Raw genomic sequence first — 8,555 nt, 5'->3', positions numbered from 1 at the left:
TCTGGGCTCTTCATTACTTGACTACTCGGTTGGAAGCACCAATAAATATTTTGCATTTTAGCAAAAAACTGAGAAAGGAAGCATATTAATTGCATCCCTGATGTCATGTCCATGGATCAATAATTCCTGTTCCTTGGGAGACCCAGACATCTCCAGCTATTTCCCCAGCAGTCATCTCTTTCTGTTGTACCGGAGCCATCCTCTCAAGGGCTCTCCTCTCACTGTGGACTTTCCAGAATGATAAATTAATTATGACTTGCACTAAAACCAGTGCACTTCAATATGGGGTCTGTCACAATCATAGATGAATGAGGTATCTGGATAAACACAGTGAAAACTTGTTTTGTTGAAGCCATTTATAACGCACAAGTATGCCAGGATTAGACCAGTTGTAATACAACAGGCCAGGACAACAATGATTAGGCATGAAATTGAACGATGGTAAATGTTTTAATACAATGGTTTATACAAGAAATAGTATTAAAAAAAAAAAATCACACAAGCACGTTACCTGAATGATAAATGAAAACAGAGCCTCAAATAATAATAACAATGTAAAACAATTTGTGAAGCCTTTTCTAAGCAGCACCCTGGTTAGATTCCAAAGAAAATACATGCAAAAAATATTCAAAATCCCATGCGTTACATTGACTTTGGCCTGCTCCCAGCTCTTGGGTATAAAGTTTTCTCCCAAAGTTTTGCAAGTAAAACAAGTTCTTTGAATGAGGGCCTGATCCTGCCGGCTGCTGAGCATTCTCTGTTCCTACTGAGGTCATTGACGTCTGTGGTTTGTGGGAAAGATCTAATGCATAGGTCAAAAAATATCATCCAATAACGAAATCCATCATATCAAACACACACACAAAAAAATATGAAACTTTCAGGATCCACCCCTCAGTTGTGTAATGCCTTTTTATTTTTTTAATGAAAAATATCAGAGATTTCGATACTTAAGTCAGTGCTGGAAACTGTTCCTGCATCTGAAAGACTGGCCATGAGGCCCGCGTAACTGGACAGCTGCTCTCAAGGTTAGGGCCAAACCCTCCTTGCTCCACTTGTGGGAGCAGCCTGATGCTTGGAAGCCGCTTCTGGAAATGCTCCTGCACACGAGCAGCCCCTTCGCCTCCGAGCACGGTGCAGGATTGGGCTCTGAGCCCTTAATCCCCGCGGTAAGAAGTGGAACACTGCACACAAGATGTAGCAACAAAACAGATTTAGTTCAAGGTTAGTCTCAAGAACCCTTATCTGATCACTGACAGTAATTTATCACGCAGAACCCATCATTAGTGTCAAGCTGTTTTATTACCCACTAACTTAACACTGTTTTACCAAGAGTCAAGTGTGATGTCACTCATGTTAAAGTAATTTACAGCTAATAGATATGAGGTAGGAGTCAATGTTGGCTTGCTGAGTTCCTTTCATACTCGGTGCTAGCTCCTTTCATTTTTGCTCAATAAACAAATGAGAGAGCAAGGAGAGGTGGCAATAAAGGGAAAACCAGCCACAACGTGGGTGTGTGCCCATGCAGTCACAGAGGACCTTTAAAATTTCCCAGCATTTTTTCACTTCAAATACAAGAATTCATCCAAATACATGAGCTCTGATAATGCAGAGTTGAAATGGCCAATAAGATTTAAGAGACAATAACAAATAATCTGGTTTGTGGGACAAGAAAAGTGTGAATCACTGGTCATGTGGAAGCTCCAGCACATCAGCAGATGGGGAATCCCTCCTGGAGTCATATCATGTACCCCCAAAATCTATGAAATCTCTCTCACCAGAAAAAAAAAAAAAGTGAGCTTGTGCTGATTTGAAATTCCGTTTTCAGTGGTCTTAGTTTTCAGGGTGAGAGTTCCCTTCATTTAGAACATGAAGAGAAGTTACAGAAACCTTGATAGTGAGTTTTGTTAGAAAAAATGGAGAAGGTTGTGTATGAACATTGTTTTCCTTCTCTGCCTTCCCCGTCTCTCTAGCCAATTCTATTCAGTCTTGAGGTCAACCCCAGTGCAGGCTGTGTTTATAAGAGAATACATTTCCCATTTCCAAGCACTTGCCGTCTCCTCTAATGAATCCTCCTGCTGACGTCTCCAGGATCCATATTCTTAGCCTGCTAGACATTCAGAGATAATCCTGACTAATGTGTATATATTCAAAGAGGTTTATTGTGGAGAATTGTACATTTGGGATAAGGGAAAGGGCATCCTATATCAGTTCACCTCTCCAATTTTATACCCATTAAAAACATTTTAAATCACTGTATCTGCTCTTATTTCCCCTGGAAGTTCCTAAACTCTGGGCTGTTTGCACGGTGACTTCAAATGGTCCAGGAGGTGTTACCCTTCAAGACATTGCAGAAAAGCCAGAAAAGGTATCTAGGGATTAAATTTTAACAGTTCTTGGGATCTCAGGTAAATATCTTGCTCTGACAACACACCTGGACTGTAAATCATTGGAGCATCACTTTTGTCAGGCCTGTCAATAACTGTCCTGGTCTGTAAATTCTGTTTGATCAAGCAACTCTTGGAAACACACGATTTCAATAGTGACCTCAGCTTCAACCCACAGCGCCGATTGTATGCAGATTGGCCAACGTCCCCTGAAAGGAAGACCCCCGACACTTGGCTGCGGGAAGGGGCCAGCTGACCAGATGTGGGGCTGAAGGTTTGGAAAAGCTGGACAATGGCTAAACTTTACCTAAAGATTGGCCTGGGAACAGTCAGATGGGATATACATGCTCATAGTTTTCCTCCCTTCCATGGGGAACTGAATAAAGGCTTGCCAGGACTTCTGCTTCTGCATATCTTCGCTCACTTAAAATTGTTCCAGTGGTTCCTTAAAACACATGGCTTTGCTCAGATTGCTTCTGCAAAATCTCAAGAGTGAGCGGGAGATTGCAAGTGGCCCATTGCCGCGTCCTCCCCCATCCGCTGCTCAGGACTAGTGGGTTTCCACTGTGTTGGGAGAAAGCAGCTGGGTAGTACCAGCTATGGCCTGTGCCTAAAACTGACGTGGTGCAAAGCTCAGGGTCTGGCTTAACTCTGTATTCACAAGTCTGGAGAAGTAGGAAAAAGCTCTCCCCTCCTTCTCCCCAACTCCAGAGCATTCAACCAGGAAAGACACCATATCTCCTGGGTTGCTGGGGTGCCCAGAGAGAGAAAGAAGTGCTTTGCTTCCCTCTCTGGCCAATCCAGCTGTCTCTGCACCTCTCCCTCTCCATACCACCTTTCCAACTAATTGGACCCATGTTTTCATGCCAAAGCAGATGAAAAATGCAGCCACTGAGGGCTGAGAGGTTGCTGAGAAGGTGAAAAATGAGGCTAGGAGAGGTCAGAGATGCAGCCAAAGAGACTGCGAGAACTAGGAAGGGGAGTTTCATGAGGTGGAGGAGAAGATTTGCTGACCCAAGGCAGTTCAGATGTGGCAGAGAAGCTGTGGAAGGAAAGCACAGCCTGCAAAGGCAGTGAGCGAAGGCAGGAAAAATATTGGGCACGGGGTATTAAAATTAAGTGTAGCAAAGCAATGCAGGGAACATTAAATTTAGTTCTAGTAGATAGGAAAGGCTGCACCATTCATTTGTCACATCCTTTCAGTAACTTGTTTATGAGAAGCTGTAGTGCCATTTCTCCCTCATGGAAGCTTATTTTTAGACACATAATATATATGAGGAGAGAGGTGCAAAATTAAAATTAGCCCATAATGCACATAGTGTCCCGAATTCATCCCTAGGGCATCTGTGTTAACTTCAGTGGAAGACTTCCACCAGAGATTAATTCAGACTTGTATACGTAAGTGCACATCTGTGTAATGCTGGGGTTTGAGTCAATAACTTCACACCAAGTCAGTAATGGGAAAAAGAAGTGTTTCTAGGTATAGATACCAAAGTTAAGCAGACAACAAGCATTAATATCACAACCGCATTTGGGCAGAAATTTGATAGGATGTGAAAGTCTGTCCCTGTTATTGCAGAGTTAAATAAAACTCCAGTAAGTAAAATGAGGAGTCATGGTTTGGGACTGTGCTGCCTCCTGGGCCTTCAGAATCAAATCTGTGCAGTCTCCTGGTTAAAAAAAAAAAAACAAACAAAAAAAAACAATCAGACTTCTGCAACCCTTCAGACCTTGGAAGAAGAAACCATCTTCCATGCAGCCAGATTCTCAAGTGGTTGGATTTACTAAATGCTCAACGTATTACTATTCTCTTTTTAAGTCCAAAATTTCTTGCCTCCATCTACTCTGTACACACATATAATGGTTAAAAAAAAATAGGGATCTGCATTCAGATCAGCTATAAAAAGCCCAACTGGTTTATCCCACTGCAACACAGGTTCCTCCTGTCCTGAAGCTACACGCCAAAGAGGGCAGGCGGACCCGCTCACAGGTAACAGTCCTCCAAACCCTTCCCACACTTCCCTCCAAGCGAGCAAGGACAAAGAACCAGGAATGTCTCCAGATGGTGAAGAGGCTACAGAAACCATGAGAATAGTAACACAGGTACAGCCTTGCTGCAGGGAGGGTTATGTAGGGGGGTAAATGATCCCAGAAGGTGTAACTCTATACTTTGGGTAATTTTGGAAGACGTACCTCCAAAAGAGACCCACGTTCAGTAGTCACAGACCATTCAAAAGCTGTAAACCAACTACTATAGGGAGTGAATGCTCTCTCATTTTCCAGATACAGGTTTTAATGTATTAAAAAAACCCAAACAAACAAACAAAAAAACACCTTTCCACCAAGAAGGCTGGTTGGAAAACTATCCAACTGGGAAGCAGGGGCAGAGCACCAGTCAGACAACTTCTTGGTCTCCCACTTCCCTCCCAGGTATGTGAAGCCAGTAATGCTTCCTGAAAGTCATGGCACTCCTAAAGAATAACGAATCTGAGGGTCTCCATGTTTGTCAACTGGATTTTTCTTTTTTAATCCTTCAGATGTCCCCATTTCCAGTTTCTTCTCGGCAGCCCACATCGCAAAGCACTTTGTTTATGAGAACACTGCTGTTGATACTAGATCTCATGACTCTAGAGTCTGAAGCTTTAAGGAAAAACACCCAGTATCACAGGACTTGAAATGAAAAAATGATCTCATACCCCAGAGATGTCCAGCTGGGAGATTCCACTTTATGAGAACACTCTAGAAAGGTCTCCAAATGACTTGGGCACCAGCGTCCCATCTCCCAACATTTAGCAGTAACATAATGGTCCCAATTTCCTTCCCTGGCAGGGGAAGAGCAAGATCTTTTTGCACATTTCTCCCAACCAAGCAACAACCAGGTTACATCATGACTTTGGTGGCCGAAGCTCCTCGCTTTCCTCCCTCCCCCACCCCAGGAACAATGGCTAACTGTTCTTTTTCCATCTATAAATTTGTCTGAGTTAACAGTTCCCAAGATCTGGCAGCAAGCTGGAGCTGGGAGTGAGCTGAGAGATAGGAGAGTGACAGTCTGAAATGAAACACAGAGCTGCTGGGCCTGCAGCCGTCAGACAGGAGCCTGGCTCCCTCCCTTAAAGATTAGCGAGACTCCTTCGCTGGAGCCCTCCGCATTCCCCAAAATCCTAGCAACAAAGTGCTGTCTCTCAGCCGCCAATGAATCATGTGAATTTAACCTTTCACCTGGCCACAAGGAGGTTAATATACCAAAATAGCCTTTTTTTTTTTTTTTTTCTTTCCCCATTTATTGCCTGTAATGCAGTGGGGAGCATGGTGGAAACCCCGCGTAGCTGGAGAGGCTCTGGAAGTGGTTTCATATCGGAGCTCTTTGCTCACTGGCCTCTGCCGGGATGGGGTTGGCATTGCCAGCATCAGCCCACCAGCTCAGCGCATACGGGCTCGAGTTTATTCAGGGGAATAGTTTCCATTTCACAGTACAGAAGATTTTTGCTCTCACTGCCTGGCCGGTGGCTCGCTGTGCCCTCCGGCTTCAGCCCCACAAGCATTTACACGCACAAGCAGTTGTATACACAAGGCATCCCCCAGCGTGCCCACACGGCCTGAGTCACTCATTGAGCTTCTGCCCGTGGCAAAACTCCTGGAGAACTTCCCAGCTGGGGTCAGATCCTCACCCCCTGCGAGGTGCGGAGCCCCTCCTGGGGCTGGATATCCTGTCTGGGCTGGACGTCCTCGTCCTTTGGGCTCGGGGCAAAGGTGGAGCCCTCAGAGTCCCCTGCGTCAAATAAATCTGGAAACTACAGTTTGCCCATCTGCAAAAAAAAAAAAAAAAAAAAAAAGAGGTGGTTTATCCCTTGAGGGGTACTCCCAGCAGCGGGTGCTGCAGCCCCGGCCTGGCCCACTGGCCCTGCCACCCTCAGCCTGGGGATTTCATGACTGCTCTAAAACGGGGAGCTTTCTGTTAAATCAGTCTGGAAAGAAAATAAATTTTAAGCAATTGGGGCCAAAATCCCACAAGCAAAGTTTGTGTTTAGGAGGCACGTGCCAAGTTACCCATCTTAGGGGGACACACGTTGCCATCTGCTTTTGTACCCTCAAATATCGAAGGAAGTGGGGTGATTTTTGTAGCCGTTATTGGCTCATGAGTGGCTGGAGGAACGGCTGAGACTGAAACATCCCCGTAAAACGGGTCCATAGGGGACAGCAGGCAACATCAGCTCTACGGGACCTCTTTTATTTTCCATGCCAGTGAAATCTTTACGGGCTAAAGGAAGAAAACTGGATTTCAAAGAGGAGGAAAGATTTTAAACAGTTCCCCCCACTCTGTCACATCCCCCCGTCCTGAGAGTCACTGCCACATGCATATAACAGGAGATAAATATTTTTTGGCGGAGTCCGCTGTTTATTTAACCCTTTTGAGACACTCTGGCATCCCCTCACTCCTCCAAGCACAAAACCCTGCTGTCCCTGCCTGGCTGGGCTGGGGCCTCCCCCAGCCCTGGCTGTGTCCATCCCTTCTCCTCTCTCCGGTGCTGCCCTACGAATCAGCCCGGCCTCGGCCGCGGGAGGTACCTGAGCTCGGTCCCTGGGCAGGGGCCAACCCACCCCCTGGAGACGGGGTAGGAAGGGGCTGGGGGGGAGGATGGAGGGATGGAGGGATGCGGACCAGGGGATGGGGACCGCGGATGCGGACCGGGAGATGCAGACCGGGGAATAAAGATCCCCACCCCCCACCCCCCCCGTCGATCCCCGCCGTTCACAGCCCACCGGGCAGGGGGAAGCAGCCCCCGGGGAGCTTGTTCTCCCCTCCCCGGGCTGCTCGTCCTTCTGCCCCCACCCCGGGTCGTTCGCTTGAGAGCCGGGGGCAGAGCCGGGAAGCGGCTCGGTGCGACCCGCCGGGGCTGCAGGGGTAAAATAGACGATGGGTGTCCCCCCCTTTTCAGCGGGGGTGCACGGGGCGGGGCGGCTCGAAGCGGGCCCGGTACCGGCTGCTGGGCGGACGGCCCGGGGCAAGCCCCGCCGCGGAGCAGCGCGTTGGGCTCGACTCTAACGTCGGAGCTCGCCCTCCCCGGTGTCCCCGAGGGCTGCGAGCCGCCTCTGAGCCCCGGGGGAGGATGCTGCAGCCCGTGGGAGGCAGAGGGAGGAAAGGGCACGTGTTTAATTCATTGCCACCTCCCGATGCACCGAGGGGGAACGTGAACCCGCGGTTCCCCGCTCAGGGCGCGCCTTGCCTCTCCCCTGCCCGATGCAGCAGGAGCGGGTATGCTTCTGCCCTCCTCCCTCCACTTTCCTTTTAGTTTTTTCCCTCGGTTTTCGCTGGGGGGGAAGGAGGGGGAGCTAAAAGCCCCCCTCGGGGACCGCGCAGGACGCTCCCACGCGTCCGCCCCCTCGTAGGACTCACAAATCAGCCGGAGCGGGATTAGGGCCGAGGGGCCGGGGCGCCGGGCAGTCTGTCCCGGCCCGGGGGAGCCTCACCTGGAGGGGTCAGGGCTCCCCCGGGAGCTGCGCCGAGCCGCACCGGCCCCGCTCGGACCCGGCTGGAGCCAAGCTCTGCCTGGCCGGGGAGGGGGGGTGGGGGTGGCGGGGGACATGGGGGGAAGGAGGGGGGGGACACACCTCTTCCCAACCCCCTCTCTCCTGCAAAATGTGGCTGTATCCCCCAGGAAGAGCGGGGCCAGGTCCGACCCGTCTAACGGACCGTGAGTCCGGTAAGGGATGTGACTGGTGTCAGAACTCCCGGCGGGTACCGTCGGGGTGACACCGGGCTCTCCCGGGAGGCCTGGCCCCACTCCGGACGGGGCGGGAATAGAGGATCTGTGGTCACCTCCGGGGGGTCCGGGGGTCACCTGCCCCGGTGCTTGTGTTAGTTTTGGGGGCTTTTTTTGTGCCCGTCTAAGCCTCGCCGTGAGCTGGGTCCCGGGCAGAGAAGTCCGGCACCCTGTGCCCGGCTGCCACGTCGGGGGTGCCCTCGGTGGGGGCAGAGAGCACCTGGGTCCCCCCGCCTGTCCCCGCGGGAGGGTGCCCGCACAGCCAGGGCTCCCCGCGTCCCGCACCCCGGCGTCACCTCCCCGGGCGCAGTGCGAGGGCTGCGGACGGGGCATCGCCGCTGGCACCGGTGCCACGCTGGCTCCTTCCCCCCCGGCTTCACCTAAAGCATCGCCCACGCCGGGCCTT

Source organism: Athene noctua, chromosome 16 (assembly GCF_965140245.1).
Source record: "Athene noctua chromosome 16, bAthNoc1.hap1.1, whole genome shotgun sequence".
Taxonomy (NCBI): domain Eukaryota; kingdom Metazoa; phylum Chordata; class Aves; order Strigiformes; family Strigidae; genus Athene; species Athene noctua.
Note: the sequence above shows the minus strand (reverse complement) of the source record.